Raw genomic sequence first — 17,148 nt, forward strand, 5'->3', positions numbered from 1 at the left:
GAGAGAATCAGAAGGCATTAAGCATTTTTGTCTTGATCATCCAACTCATCAGCACTCTGCCTGTTGTCTTATGTAAGTTATCTTAGACTTGTGTTTTCTTTTAGATTAGCTAGGAACTATAAAGTTTAGACTAAGTGTTTTTTCTGTGATGTCAGAACTGTACTACTGATTTATTTTAAGTATTTCTATGTGATCTCTGAACTCTTGACTAGCGCTGACTGTGTAGTAGAAAGTATTGTCTTGTGGTTTTAATTATTTATTATTAAATATTTTAAAACCTTTTAACGTGGCTGGATTTGTGTAGAGATAAGTTAAGCTCTAAGAGTACATTGTATGTATATAAGGATCCTGTACCAAGTCACTCTAATAAGCCTTGAGACTGATTAGTCATATCACCAATAGGATAATAATATTGCACAGTAATAATTGGACACCCTTTTAAGGGCCTTTTGGTAGCTGATAATATTAGCTGGTTGGTGGCAGCTGGTACTACCGTATAGTTGGTGTAAAATGGGCACAGCTGGAGAACCTGTGCTAGCCTTCCCCAGAAGTGTCTGTGTGGTTGTATAAACTCTTATCTCAAAATGCGTGTGTGTGTGTATGTGTGAGTGTGTGTGTGTGTGTGTGTGTGTGTGTGTGTGTGTGTGTGTGTGTGTGTGTGTGTGTGTGTGTTTGTGAGCTACTTGGGCAGGGACACGAAGCACTGGTTGGACAGTGAGGGTGCTGGAGATTTTAGCTTGCCCAGCTAGGCTGAGATCTGGACCATATAGCTTTGCCAGTGGGGAGTCTTATTGGGGATCTGGGGACCAAGGGAGCAACCAGCCCCAGACTGACTGTGATCTCTGTGTGCTCTTAAGGGAAATTGAACTTTACTGAGTGTATTTGTTATCCTTTCCTCATATAGGAGGTGCCCTCTCTGGTGTTAGTGGTGAGGACTGAGGCTCCTTGATTGCTGGTCTAGGGCACGGGCGTCAAACATGCCTGCAAGGAGATGTGCACTATGTCCATTGTTAGAATGACTGAGGATGTAGAAGGGTTTCTATGATTACTATTTGGATGCACGGTGGTATAAAGGGATTGCTACAGTTGTTAATAATCTGGTTCTGTAAATGAGCACTAAACCAGGCTGTCTTTTGTTGGAGAGAGCCCCCCCTGCATCCTTTTGGCAGGAGAGTGCAATTAGGACTCATTTGATTGATGGTTGCACAGGGCTCAGCTTTGAGCTTTTTTACTGGCTAAATTGTTTAATTCAGTTTGCTCACTATTTTAACAGAGCTCCACAGATTTAGGCAACCAGCCACTGCTCTGCTGTATTCATCTAGGCAATCCAATGAATGTGTTGCATTCTGCAGTACAAATTTATACATTATTTTGCACTTTTAAAGTGTGTTTTTGCTATATTGCTGATATTCTAAAACCGTTCTTGCTGATTTGTTGCACTTTTTGTCTGCTGTACAATAGATTAGATTCAGACCTGCTGAATCTGGTTCTGTTTGCTAAATTGAGTACTAAACCAGGCTATCTTTTGTTGTAGAGGACCCCCCTGCACTCTTGTGGCAGAGGAGTGCAGTTAGGACTCATCTGACTGAAGGTTGCTTGCACAGGGCTCAGTTTTGAGCTTTTGTATTGGTTAAATTCTTTAATTCAGCTTGCTCACTGTTGATACAGAAGCCCCCAAATTGGATACGTTTGTGTTTGTTTTAACATGGCTCCACAGAGTTAGGCAACCAGCCACTGCTCTGTTGTATTCATCTGTTTACGCATAGTGCACCTCCATACACCATCTCACACTACCAAACAGTGAGGGTAACCATTGGCAGTTAACGAAGCAAAAAATTCAGTAGATAAATTTTCCCTTTGTAGCTACCCGTGATCCAGCCAAGAAGTCCTTAAATTGTGCATAGCTGCTCAGAGAGTACCTCAGATATGCTTTTGCCCCTTAAACAATCTCAACACTACCAAATCTACAATAGTCTCATACAATTTAGAGAACTTCCATTAGTATAGACCCTATATAGAGCACCTCATTAGTATAGACCCCATTTAGAGTACCCTGTTATACCGCACCCCTCCATTTTCTCTCCCCACTGTGAAAACAGGATTTAACTAGCATTATGGATGGTCAGTTTCTCTCCATTTCTCCTATCAGCCTGATTGACATGGGTATTTTGAGGCAGTCTTGCAACTGTTTGATCTACACTGACAACCCTCTACTCCTAAATCACCCAAGTACAACTTGTGAGAGATGCACCCACAGGAAGAATATGGAATCCTTGCTCTTTCGCACACAGAACAGTAACACTGAGCAGGTTGTCAGCTCACATACTACATGTCCTATGCAAACTATGCACTCAACACATAAACCATCATACATGGAGGTACTCACCAGAAACCTACCTAAACACCAACGACCTTCCAAACACAAACATTACACACCTAATTCAGCACCTACAGCATTCAATACACATAAAAACACAAGTACCAGTGTCTCACCAAATAAGCCCCCTAAGGCAAAGCACATCTAAACCAAATTTTTTAGTCATATATGACTCCATTGTGAGACACACAGATGCCCCACTCACCAGGCTGGACATGGAGAAGGTTATGGTCAGCTGTCTATTGGGTGCCAGGATCCATCTGATCACACATGCACTCAAGTCTCTAGAAAACAAATACTGTTATGTCGCCGTCATAGTTCATGTTGGTGTGAATGAATTGAGATATACCTCACTGGACTATATGAAGAGAGACATTATTGAGGTCCATGAATATGTGTCTCAGGCAAGTATGTCACTAGCCTCGAGCAGCATTTTACTCTCACTTAGGATGATAACACAATATAAACAAAAAATGATTGACTTCAGCAATTGGCTTAGTTTCTGGTATCATTCTAAGGGGATCCAGTTCCTATCAGCCTGGGATGACATGGCTGATAGACCACACTGCTTTTCCAGAGATGGTCTTCACCTGTCACCTCTAGGCTTTTGGCCACTAGCTAAGGCATTTGCCTCCCCCATAGTGCCTTTTTAGGCAAGGTCTCAACAACAAATTTCTGATGTGAAAATATCATTCATGAAGAAACTAAATGTTATGCTACTAAATGCTAGGAATTAAAATCAGAAACTGCACTCTCATGAAGCACTCCTCTCCCTGCAGAATGTTGACGTCTGTGCAGTCACAGAAACGTGGTTCAGGCCCACAGAGAGTACCCTGGCCTTGCATGGCTGCAATGCCTTCCACACTTTCAGATCACAAAATGATTTCGTGAGAATCAAAGGAGGAGTAAGAGTATCTATCTTCATCAGAGATAAATACACCTCTAGACTTTTTAGGCAGGAAAACTCCATGGAGTTACTCCAAGTTCAAATAACTATGAGTTAGACCCCCACTTCAAGTCATCATTAGCTATATGCCCCTTCAATGAACCAAGATACCAAAGCTGTTCATTTGGACCTACATGAATCAATTAAATTACACCTAACAATCTAGTCATTGGTGATTTTAACAATCCCTCCATTGATTGGGAAATATATATGAGGACCAACATGCTCGCATAAAGGTTCCTGGACTTTGTTAATAATGCCCCAGAACAAACAGTATATAACTCCACAAGAGGCTCAAGTATTCTCGACCTGGTCCGCACCAATATGAGTGACTATTGCATCACCACAAGTATAGGACCCTCACTGATTAAATCTGATCGCAAATCAGTCACATTTCAAGTAACTATAAAACCTGAACCCTCTTAGGTGAAATCAGGCTAAAAAATGTCACCAAAGCTAATTATAGCCATCTAAGGGATGGCAAAAATAATTTCCAATCTCCTTTTCCAACAGATGACATTGACAACTATACTAAGGTATACACAAATGCACTGTACAAATACTTACACAAATGTATTGACAAAATTGTACCTGATAGGATCAAAACAACATCATCAAGAAAAAACAACCCTGGTCGACATTTAGCATTAATAAGTTCTACAACAAGAGGAAGGACAGTGCAGTGGTGCAGCGGTTGCATTGTCAACTCACAGCAAGAGGTTCTCTGGTTCGATTCTCGGCTGGGGTGCCTTCTGTGTGGAGTCTGCATGTCCTCCCTGTGTTTGTGTGGGTTTCCTCCCATGTTTCAAAGGCATGCACTTGGAGCATTTCTTCCTGGGTCTTCACTAAAAATTGGCTTCATTCCAAGTTGGACTTTCCCGATAAACAAATGTTAAATAAAAAAGTTGCTGTCTAAGAATTTAAAATACTGGTTCCAGCACTGCAAGAAGACCATCCTCTGCTTAAACAAATAAGACAATTTGCAAAATCCTCTAAGTGCACCTTCAAAAAAAATTTAGCAATCATACATAAGGATAACCATAAGGCATTCTTCGGCTATATCCATAACCTAAAAGGTAGGACCCAGGCATGTGCTGAACTACCTGTGGATGGCATCACATACACTGATCCTGCAAAAATAGCTAACATATTACTTAACAGGTTTGGCAAAAATTTCTCACCCGTGTCCCCTCCAAACATTCCACCAAGCATTCCCTCTACATCTCTCCCACCTTGCACTCCAAAGAGCAAGTCATTAATGTTCTCTTCAAAGCCAAAATCACAGCATCTATGGAGCCAGATGGTATTCCAGGTTGCATTTTAAATGGTCTACAACATGAGTTAGAAACTCCATTAGGTACTCTCTTCAACCACCACCTGAGTACTGTTTTTTTCCCTGCTGAATGGAAAACAGCAGCCGTCATCCCCCTTCATCTTCTTCTTCTTTCAGCTTTTTCCGGTTAGGGGTTGCCACAGTGGATCACCTGTCCGCTCATGATTGGGAGTGGAGTTTTACAGTGTCAAGTTGCCAGCCTGGCACCCAACCTACCACAGAAGGCACATACACACACGCGCACTCACACCTAGGGCCAATTTAGAGTGTCCAATCCACCTACAGCATGTATTTGGAAGGAAACCAGAGCACCCAGAGGAAACCCATGCGACCACACGGAGGACATGCAGACTCCGCACAGAAGGTACCCCAGCCGAGGATCAAACCGGAGAACCTCTTGCTGTGAGGTGGCAATGCTAACTGCTGCACCACCATGGCCACCCTGTCATCCCCCTTCATAAAGGGTGTAAAGCAACAGACCCTGGGAACTACAGACCCTTAAGCTTAACCAGCCTTATATGTAAGGCCATGGAATGAGTCATCATAGACCTTCTAAATAAGGATATAGGTGATCTCCAAACCCTTGATCCGACACAGTTTGGTTTTGTCAGTGGCAGGTCATGCCTGTTAAACCTGGTGGACTTCTTCAAAAACCAGAGCATAAATGAAGGCAAATCTGTGCATACAGCTACCTTGACTTAGCCAAGGCCTTTAGCACAGTCCCACATTCGGGCATCACTGTAAACTCTTGAATATCAACCCTTATGTCAACAGACAGGTTGCTAATTGGCTCACTGACAGATCACACTCAGTTGAAGTTGGGGACTTTACCTCATCTAACAGACTTGTCACCAGTGGGGTTCCATAGCGGTCAGTGCTGGGCCCCCTTTTGTTTGGAATATACTTCTCAGAAGTTCAGGCCAAAACAGAGGGGCTGCGCATGACTAAGTTTGCTGATGACTGCAAATTAGGTGCAATCATTGAATCCCCAAACGATGTCACTATATTTCAAGAGAGATTTACACAAACCAATGATTGGTGCCAAAGCCATGGACTCAAACTCAGTGCTAAGAAATGCATTATCATCCCCTTCAGTCAACGATATTCCTGAAGACTATCATATAAATAATAATACCCTAAGTAACAACTCAGTAGTGAGAGACTTGGGAACACAAGATGACATCAGACTAAACTTTGACCACCATGTGTCTACTGTGGTTAGGATGGTATTCTACGTTGCACACTTCATTAGCAAAGGCATTGCCCCAAGAGTGAAAGAGGTCATAACACCCCTGTATTCGACCTTCATCAGGCCAGTAATTGAGTACAATTCTCCCTTTGCTATGTACCTTACCAGGCACCTGAAGCAACTTGAGAGACCTCAGAGATTTCTAAACAAAAATATTCATGGTCTCCATAACATGTCATGAAGTCGCTATCACCATACTCAGTATTATACAGACTACTTAGAGGAGACTGTGCCTGGCCTACAGAGGAATCTCAGATCCAAACCTAATGGAAATGTTGCACATCTGCAAGTCAAATGGGACAAGGGTCACCTGCTCCAGGGACATTAACCTGGCATACGATATAAATAGAACCTGCTGGAGAGACAGAAATGTCTCGCAGAGGTTGCCACTTCTCTGGAATAGGCTACCAGTTCATATCAAACAAAGCCCCTCTATGACTCTGTTAAGTGTAGCCTGGATAACTGGATGGGAAACCATAAATTCCTGCCGGGGATTTCACCTGTGACCCTCCTATATATCTGCAGTTGTTGCTAACTAAAGTCTCGAGTTTAGGAAAGATCATTTATATTGAGTTTCTCTGATATTATATTGGGCAGACATGGCTAGGCTTATAAAGAACGTTGGGTCACTAGCCCAGCAACCACCTCTGAACCTATAATAAGATGGATGGGTAGTGCATTCCATGGAACATCACAAGGACCACATACTTTATTTATTTTATTTTACTTATTTATTTGTTTGACATTTGTTAACCAGGTTGTTCCAGCTGAGCCAGAATCCATTTTCAGTGGAGACCCAAGGAGAAAAGCTCCAATACAGACAAGTACATAAACTTAAGCATGATAAAATACTTTTAAGTACAGCAAAAAAAAAAAAAAAACTTGAAGCACATATTTACATATGATGTAGTGGTCAAGATGGGTTTAGAATTTAGTAAAACTGTGTTGAGAGAGAAAAATAAGAAATGGTGGAGTGAAATGTCTGTGTAATGAATAGTGGTAATGCAATAGTAAGGAGGATTAGGTGGGGTCATTCTTCAGTGGAACATGCCTTTTTTTCCCTTGGAACTACAGCAAAGACAAGAACTTATATTCATATAAGTGGCAGTGGACCATGTCAATGAACCAACCCACTGCTATTTCCTGAGTAAGCAAATATGAAATCATGGTGATTAGCAGAGTACATTTTTTTCCTGTTAGCAGTCCAGCATTGTGTATGAATGTATCCTCCTTTTTCATTAACACACAGGTAAACCCAAACACTGTGTCTTACTTCCCTTTAATCCAGGTCTTTGGGCTGAAATACATCTGTGAGCTGATGTAAATGCATTGCTCACTCTTGCTACTTTTTCCGGCTGTCACTTATAGCATGTTCTGCTTTGTGAAATGAGTTATGCTGCCTAGAAGACAAACACATAAGGGCATTCTCCTAATTGTGATATCATCCACAACAGAATGGTGGTATCATTCTCTTGTTACAACTGTTATGAAAAGAAAATGTACCTAAATGTTTTACTACTGCAGACCAGTTTGGAGAATACTTGCTGTTGACCAGTGAAATCAGAAAAATCATTTTTCTCAGGCCTGCCGCAGGAGTTTGTGTTAAAGAAATGCTTGTTACTATTTGCCCCTTTATTCTGTACTGCATTGGGGAATGCACTCAAGCAACCGCTCAGCCAGCAAAGGCAGGTGGTGAACTCCTTGTGCACCAGTGCACCCATTATGGCTAATAAACACGCTGTCAAAGTCTGGCATGCTTTACCATGCCCAGAATTAAAAACATACAGATCGACAGTATGAGAGAGGCAAAATGTTACCTTACAAGCTAGACAACAAAAATGAAGAAGAATGGTAATGTTAATAATAAACAAATGCAAAAGTTAAGATGCCAGAGTCTTCAGCCACTAAAACCACTATAACCTGTTGTGCAAACCATTTTGCATTATACAAATCATGGCTTTTAACAGGACAATTAGAATATGAAGTACACATTCAAAATGCATTTCCATGCAAACATTAACTGAGTATATAGTTGCCATGTCAGGCAAAACACACCTTTTAAAGTTTGGTTTAGTATGAAAACACTGGAAGGCATGCAAAGAGTGCATCAATGAGAAAAGTAAATGTTAAACATCACTAAACAAATGCCCCGTTGTTAATGAATACAGATGCAGTTTGCTGATTTACAAAATTAACTCTCTGATATCTGGTTCCTGGGATTCTACGTTTGTCAAAAGTATATATGCTATTCCAACTATTACTTTAAGATGCTTTTGTTTTATTTTTAATGACTTATTTTTTTTTGTAGCAAAGGTAATGTTTGATATTTGATTTTGTTGTATTATACAAAAAAGGTTATCTTACCTTCTACTGCCTTTTGTCCACTTCACAGTTGTTCACATGCTCTGGCCATCATTCATAATAACATGACAGTGTTTGCACTTGATCAAAAATAATTCTCCAGAGGAATAAGACAAGAAATCATGTTCCAGCAGCTCCTGAAAGCCTTACAGGAAGTTGAAAGGTTTCACTGTGGCAAAGATTCTAAACAGGCTGGAAAGGGTGGAGCTGTTCCTCATGAAAGTGGCAGTGATATCACAAAGCCAACAGCACGCTTGTGATATCCAAACACAGGTGTTACTGACTTGATTTCCATAGCTCTACATGACGTACCAAAATGTTTAGCTGTAGTACTTGGTACTGTCCACATAGGCAAATATGTGTAGATTTATCACCTGTCGTGTAATTTCATGATAGGCTTTTTTTCACAAAAGTGTACAGAGTATGTCTTTGCACTTGTTTCTTACAGTCAGTTTGGGACAACAGCGATATCTGAAAAACTTTATTTGACCAAAACAGTAGGGATACGAGTCCTTGTGAAAGTAAGGCAAGAACCATATTTCTGTGAATTCTGTACAATTATAACCAGTCTGGTCGAATTATACATCATGGTAGCCTGAGTCCACTTCATTCTGCTTTATTTGCAGTTGTAGTTTTTTGCATGTTAAATTGAGTAGCATGAAAGCACATGGTTGTTTTATGGGAAATGCCAAAGAGAAGTTTGGCAGAGGAGCTCCGCGTTTGGAGACTTAGCCAGAGATCTGGAGTGAATCTGAACTAAATCCAAGGCATCCACTGTGATCAACAAAAAATAAGCATATTTTAAGCTTGCACTGCACTGTATTTTCTCAATTGCTGTTTCATTCTTTGCTGTTGCTGCTGCTTTGACTGCTTTTTCGGAACTTTGAAATCCTAATACTTCTGTAGTTCACAGCATAGGCTAGATTCAGATCTGGTGAATCTAAGCTGTTTGGCATAAACTCAGCACTAAAACCAGCCATCCTATATTACGATGGCCCTCCTGCACCCTTGTGGCAGAAGTGTGCAGCCCAGGACCCATCTGAGTTGGGGATTGTTTGAATAAAGCCCAGTTTTGGGCTCTCCCATTGGCTAGTTTGTGTGTAAACTGTTTAACTCTGCTTGTATTTAAGCACCATGTTTGCCTGGTTTTGTACTCAGTTTTGCAGAGCTGCTCCGGGTTTGGCAACCTAGCCAGAGACCTGGACTGAATCCGAACTAAATCCAAGGCATCTACTGTGATCAGCAAAAATAAGTATATTTTAAGCTTGCACTGCACTTTTCTGAATTGTATTATGCTCTGTTGCTGTTTCATGTTTTTCCTGTCATTGCTGCTTTGACTATTTTTTCTGCACTTTGAAATTCTAGTACTTCTGCAGTTCATAGCATAGGACAGACTCAGATTTGCTGAATCTAGTCTGTTTGGCATGAGTTGAGCACTAAAACCAGCTATCCTCCATTAAGAAGGCTCTCCTGCACCATTGTGACAGAAGTGTGCAGCACTGGACCCATCTGAGCTGGAGATTGTTGGAATAAGGCTCAGTTTCTGGCTCTCCCATTGCCTAGTTTGTGTTTAATCTGTTTAACTTCACTTGCATTTACACACCTCATTTGCGCATACCTGCTCACCATGAAATGGGGGTTAGCGCTTCCATGTATAGATGCAAAAGCTTAGAAACAACAATTTTCCTTTGATAACTGCTACAGAACCCCCCTTAGCTCCATTGCCTCTCTGTGCTGTGCACAAAGCAGCTGCATATTGCTTTCCTGTAAGAAACTCAGCTGCGCATTCTGAGGCATTGACACAGTCTTCCACCCTTAGTCTTCCACAGAATTGCTGCCCTTGTTAGTCTCACAAGCAAATCCCGGCCCATCTAGCCCATCTCCACTAGTCACTACAATATATACCTGCCATAATGGACTTACAGTTTCCCATCATTACTTCAGCCAAACTGATTGACATGGACACCCTGAGGCAATGTAGCAATTGCCTCATGTATACTGAGAACCACTTGCTCCTAAAGCAAACAAATACAGTATGTGAGAGCTGTAACTATACCATGAAATTAGAATCAGGGCTTTCACATGACAACAAACAAGACATACAACAGGTTGTCAGCACAAACACCTTCCTTCTCACACAAGAGGAGGTCAAAACACATAAACCCACATACACGGATGTACCCACTAAGTACATACCAAAAGATCAGTGACCTTCCAAGCGCAAACAAAATACACATACTTTTACATGAATAGAATCTATTGCCACACATAACAACACACATATCAGTGTCATAACAATTAAGCTTCTAAGACAAAACACCTCAAAACCAAATTTTCTGGTTATAGGTGACTCAGTAGTGAGACATACAGATGTCCCCTTCATCAGGCTGAACAAGGAGAAGGTCACGGTCAGCTGCCTGTTAGGTGCGAGGATCCATTAAATCATGCTTGCATGCACGTCATTCAGCAACAATTACTGTTATGATGCTATCATAGTACATACTGATGTAAATGACTTGAGATGTACCTCTCTAGACTACGTGAAGAGAGATATGACCGAACTCTCAGATTATGTGAACCAGGCAGGTATGTCCATAGCCATAAGCACCATTCTACCTTCACCAAGGATGATGCCACAATACAGACAAAAAATGGTTGGTTTTGATAACTGGCTTAGCTTTTGGTGTCACTTCTTTGGTTCTAATATCTATCTGCTTGGGAAGACATGGTCAACAGTCCACACTGTTTTGCCAGAGATGACCTTCACCTGTCTCCTCAAGGCTTTCAGATATTGGCAAAGATGTTTGCCTCCCCCATAGTGACTTTTTTAGGCAATGTCCAAACAACAAAACTTCCAATGTAAAGAAATCCACTAAAGACAAACTAAAGGTCATGCTGCTTAATTCTAGGAGCTTAAACAGCAAACTGCACTCACTGGAAACACAAATCACCTTGGAAGATGCTGATGTTGGTGCGGTCACAGAGATTTGGTTCTAGGGTGCTGAGAGCACCCTGGCCATACAAGGCTATAATGACTTTCAGACATTCAGACCCCAAAACAAGCATGAAAGAACCAAAGGTGGAGGTGTATCCATCTTCATTAAAACCAAATACACCTCTAGATGGGTGAAATAATATGACTCTCTTGGGCTACTCCACATCCAATTAACTATAGGAAAAATACCCTTCAACATCATTGCTAGTTACAGGTCCCTGACCATGAATCAGGGGAAGCACACTGCCTACCTGGATTTGTTAACATACAACCAAACATCTTGGTCATGGGAAATTTCAGCTGTCTTTCCATCAATTGGGTGACTTATATTAGCATAAACATGACTGTTACAAGGTTCCTGGACATTGTTAATTCAAATGCCCTGGAACAGTTGGTCTGCAGCCCCACAAGGGGCTCAAATATCCTGGACCTAGTGCTCACCAATGTGGGGGTTACTGCATTACCCCCTGTATGTTGCCCTCCCTGGTAAGGCCAGACTGTAAATCTGTCTTGTTCGAAGTAAAGATCAAACATAACACCCCGACAGGAGTAAATAAACTGAAACAAATTCTCCAAAGCAAACTACTGCCAACTAAGCAAAGGTATAAAAAGTTTCAAAGTCCCTGCCAACACAGACAACAATATCGCCTATGCAGAGAAATACACAATTGCCCTATATAGCCACTTAAACAAATGCATTGACTCAGCTATACCTAACAGGAACAAAACCAGGTCTTCCCAAAAAACAAGCCACCCTGGCAGATTGCTAAGTATAAATCCATTATACAAAAGAAAGAAACTGATATCTAAGAACAGGAGGGAACTAACTCAACAGAGGAAGAATGTACTGCACAGCTTGAACAAGCAAATCAAATATCTTGTTAAGTCCTCTAAGGCTAGCTGCAAGTCTAAATTAGCAGCCCTAGCTAAAGACAATCATAAAGCATTCTTTAGCTTTGTCCCACTGTACTCATCTCTCATTAGACCCATTATAGAATACAATGCCCCATTTGGTATGTACCTCTCAAGACATTTGCAACAACTAAAAAGGCCGCAGAAATACCTCACTAAAAGAATCACAGGCCTAAAGCAGACACCCCATGCTGACCATCTAAAAAAACTCCACCTATACTCTGTCGCATATCGTCTACTCAGAGGCGATCTCTGCTTAACATACAAGGCCATGTCAAACCCAGAGCTGTTGGACATGCTACACTTAAAGAAATCCCAATCCCTCAGAGACACATGCTCCAGGGATCTAAACCTTGTCATCACAATGGACAAAACATGTTGTAGGGATAGGTTCCTGACCCAGAGACTCCCCAGCCTCTGGAATAGACTGCCCATACATGTCAAGCAGAGTGCCTCTTTGGCCCTCTTCAAAAGGAACCTTGATGATTGGATGGGAGATAGGAAATTCACCCCAGGGATCATGTCAGTCACCCTGCTAGACAGGGGTCCAGGGAAGTAAATACTGTGGGAAGAAATAGCCAGGGAATTGTTATGGCTAGGCTTGTATAGGCCCTAGGGCCGATAGCCTAGTAACAACCTATGAACCTATGAACCTATGTCCGAGAACTAAGAGAATGCTGTGTGCCTAACTTATAGTGGATGGTACCACTCACACTGAACCTGAGGAAATTGCCAACCTGCTAGCTGACAGATTTGGCAATCACTTAACCCCCCATCCCCACCTGACATACCCCAAAGCATTCCCAACACCAGTCATCTACTGAGTATCTCCAAAGAACAGGTCATGACGCACTCTCCAAGGCCAAAAACACAGCCTCTATGGGACCAAATATATCCGAGGCTGCTTACTAAACAACTTAATACAAGACCTAGCAGAACCACTTAGCACTCTCTTTAACCATAGCGTGAGAACTGGCCTTGTCTCAGCAGAGTGGAAAACAGCAACAGTAATCCCGTTGCACAGAGGGGATCCATCAACTGACCCTGGGAACTATCGACCCATAAGCCTAACCAGCCTTATCTGCAGGACCATGGAAAGAATCATCATGAAACTTATCCAGAAGGATGTAGGTCACCTTCAAACTATTGACTCAACCCAGTTTGGCTTCATCAAGGGTAGATCTTGCTTATTAAACCTGGTGGACTTCTTTGAGAATGTCACCAAAGCCCTGGATGAGGGCAAACCAGTACATACTGCCTATCTAGATTTAGCCAAGGCTTTGATACAATCCCCCTTTCAGGTATCTATGATAAACTCCCCCAGTTGGGGATTAACCCATACATTACTAGATGGCTAGCCAGCTGGCTCACCAACAGAATGCACACTCTGTCAAAGTTGTGGAGTCCATCTCCACCAATAGGCCAGTTACCAGTGGGTAACACAAGGATATGTGCTGGGCCCTCTACTGTTTGGAATCTATTTCTCAAAAGCCCAGGCAAAGGTAGATGGCATGTGGCTTACCAAGTTTGCAAATGGCTGTAAACTGGGCACAATCACAGAGTCTCCCAATGATGATAACATATTACAGAAAGGGCTAACACAGACAAATGATTGTTGCCAAACTTACGGACTAAACCTTAATGCAAAAAAAAAATTCCTCATTATCCCCTTTGGCAAGGAAGTAGCCCTTGCTAATTATGATATAGATAGTACCTCTCTAAGCTCAAACTCAATGGTGCAAGACTTGGAAACACAGGTTGATAGCAATCTAAACTTTGATCACCATGTATCCGTATGGTAAGAAAATCATTCTACATTGTGCATCTCATAAATAAGGCTATCGCATCAGAGACCAGGGAGGTTATAGCTCCACTGTCTTCGAGCCTTATCAGACCACTAATTGAGTACAATGCTGTCTTCTGTATGTACCTCACCAGACACCTGTAGCAACTGCACAGAACGCAGAGGTTTCTTACCAAGAGAATCCAGGGCCTCCAAAACATGACATACATAGACTGGAAACCCTGTCACTGTACCCAACACCATACAGGCTGCTGAGAGGCGACATATGCCTGACCTACAAAGCAGTCTTGGCCCTGCCCTAATTGAATTGCTGCACATCCACAAATCAAATGGGACAACAGTAACTCATGCCAGGGATCTTAACCTAGTCTGTGACATCAACAGAACATGCTGGACAGACAGATATATCGACCAGTGATTATCACTCCTCTGGAATAAGCTCCCACTCCATGTGAAGCAGAGCTCCTCAATGACCCTATTCAAGTGCAACCTTGACAACCAGATAGGTGACCTTAAATTCATTCCAGGGGTGGCACCTATGTCTGTCATGGACAGGGGCAGTCATTGCTGATCACAGAATCACTCTGCTAACAATGGCTGTCTAAATATGGTCAGTAAGGGTGTTCAGGTTTTTACATGGCTAGGCTTGTAGAGGCCCTAGGGCTATTAGCCTAGTAGCCTCCTATGAATCTATGAACCTATAAGAAGCTCCTCATGAAACCTCCCAGTCTTCAGTACAAAATACATACAAATCAGGGCATTGTAGCAGTAATAAAATGTGTAGAATCTACAAATACAATTGACGTATGGGGGCTTCTTTTGAGCACTAGAACTCACTAAGACTTATTAAATTTTTATTTTATTTCTTTAGTCTTTGTTAACCACGTTAATCCCACTAGCCTGGTAGCTTCTTTTCAGAGGAGACCTCAGGAAGTATTTATACTACTAGGGGAAGTTTGGCCATGGTGTTGGGCAACTTCTTGACTCTTTTTAATAGGTGTCATGGGATGTTCTACATCTCCCTGGGCATGTGGGCCTCAGTTTAATATCTCATCCAAAGGATGACCCACTCAAGCAACACTCTCCTTATGCTGCACTGCAGTGTCAGCAGTCCATCTACCTGGTGTGGGAATAAAACCCACAGCCTTCTGCACTAAAGGCCAGTGTGCTACCTTTTGCAGCATTGATACTGCTAATGTAAGATCTACTTGGACACAAGCACAGTATGGAGGTAGAGCAGTACAATACACTTTTTTTAAATTGTAGAACTGTTCTTTTGATAAAAAAGATAAGCACACACATGCAGGCATGCAAGCATGCAGACACACACACACACACACACACACACACACACACACACACACACACACACACACACACACACACACACACACACACATGCATGCAGACAAACACACAAAATATAAATTTCTGTGAACAGATATAACCCCAAAAATTTAGAGTACAAGGAAGAAATAAATCTAGAAGTATGAAATATCCCCAAAGGTAAGCTTCATGTTCTTTATCCAAGAGTGAAATATGGACAGATGTATACTGAGACAACTGCTGCCAAGTATGTGAAACCTCATGTATGTGTTTTTGTTCATGTACAGCTTTCAGCAGCTTACAGTTTCGCTGCTCCCACATAGTTTGGCAAACACAGAGGAGGTCTTATGCTTTGGTTCTTATTATTCACTTAATGTTGGACATTGCCTAAACCTTTTTAATCAGGTGATGGTAGCAGCTTACAGAAAATGTATTTATTTGACATTTGTTTACCTGGAAAGTCCAACTGGGACAAAGTCCATTTTCAGCCAAGGCCCAGGGAGAAACGCTCCAGATGCATGATTGTGAATTACTATTACTATTCTGTGGTGCATATATCCATTGCTTGTCAAGTCTGATTGCTTACAGATGTTTACCCGTACTGGTCTATACTGACAAAACTCTCAGTTATTATAATTCAATTGGGAACTGGTAGCAGTACAAGGTGAAGCCAAAAGTGATATAAATATTTTCATTTGCTTATAATTGATTTTCCAGTGCAGTGACGCTTAAATGTTCAGGTCTGGTCATTCAGAAATCTATTCTGTCTTTGTTTTAAGGAATATAAAGCTTATTTTTTCTTCTTCATCTTAAATTTATTTAAGGACAAGAGTACCTCACCTCTTATATGCAAAAATAAAATTTTCGGACACTAGGCCAGAAAAAAAATCTTTCTCGTGCATCAAAATACCATTATTTTTGAATGGCTGCTTTTAAATTGAAGGTATTAGTACCACAGCTAGTAATACATCTGATGGGATGGCCAGAAGTACTATCACTATCCCAGTTGTTATATTCTAGTAATTCTGCCCTAGCTGTATGATTTGCCTTTTGTTTAGGCTTTTCAATGCACTCAATATAATAACCCTTTTCTGTTGGAAAATGTTAATACCAGGTATGATATTTATTTCAAAATGGCAAAAAGTATTTAATGATAATGAATCAATGTAGATAGTTAACCTTGTGGTTATGTTTGTATCAGAGATTAATGAACATCTTTAATGATTACTGGGTTTATCCCCATGAAATAGGTTCATACGTTCATAGGATACTATTTGGCTAATGACGTAAGAGCCCTTACAAGCCTAGCCACTTTTATCTAGATTTTATCCAGTTTTCTATCCCTAGGGGAGGTTAACAAGGATCAGCAAGTGGAGTTTTGACTATTTTTCAGACTGGCTCTGTAAATAAGGGAAATGAGTATCACCCCAGGAGTGAATTTGTGATTTCCGATCCATCTGTCGAGATTGCACTTGAAGATGGTCAGGGAAGGGCTCTGCTTCACATTTATATGAAGCCTATTCTGGGGGGGGGGGTGCAATCTCTGGGAAACATATCTGTCTCTGAGATCCTGTATAATATTTATATGCATGGTATTCCTTATATATTTTGTGACATTTAATTAGAGTTGGTTTTCTTTAAATATTTAATATTAACATATTTATGTATATTATTCAGATGGCCAGTTATTTTCTGATTCAGATATACATAATGAAACTGAATATATTGCATTTGGATGACTATATAATAAATCTTATTACTTTGATTCAGATAAATGCTTTTTAAATCATGTTTATTAAGGATGTAGGGAAGTGGCTGTATTTTATCATGGAATATGACCAATGG

At 41.1% G+C, this 17,148-nt stretch overlaps 1 protein-coding gene across 3 annotated transcripts in view; it reads right to left on the bottom strand.

Moving 5' to 3' along the window:
* The window catches only part of LOC122794035, a 1,121,292-nt gene extending 1,112,767 nt beyond the window's left edge, over nt 1-8,525 (bottom strand). For 2 of the 3 annotated variants that reach the window (XM_044062148.1, XM_044062146.1), the window contains exon 1: nt 8,270-8,525. The gene's annotated coding sequence lies outside the window, so the exon portion shown is untranslated. The remainder of the gene's footprint in view (nt 1-8,269) is intronic. The other variant, XM_044062149.1, reaches the window with a different exon arrangement.
* Between the last annotated feature and the right edge of the window lie 8,623 nt (nt 8,526-17,148).

This window comes from Protopterus annectens, chromosome 2.part1, assembly GCF_019279795.1.
Source record: "Protopterus annectens isolate FY-2018-M chromosome 2.part1, PAN1.0, whole genome shotgun sequence".
Lineage (NCBI taxonomy): Eukaryota > Metazoa > Chordata > Ceratodontiformes > Protopteridae > Protopterus > Protopterus annectens.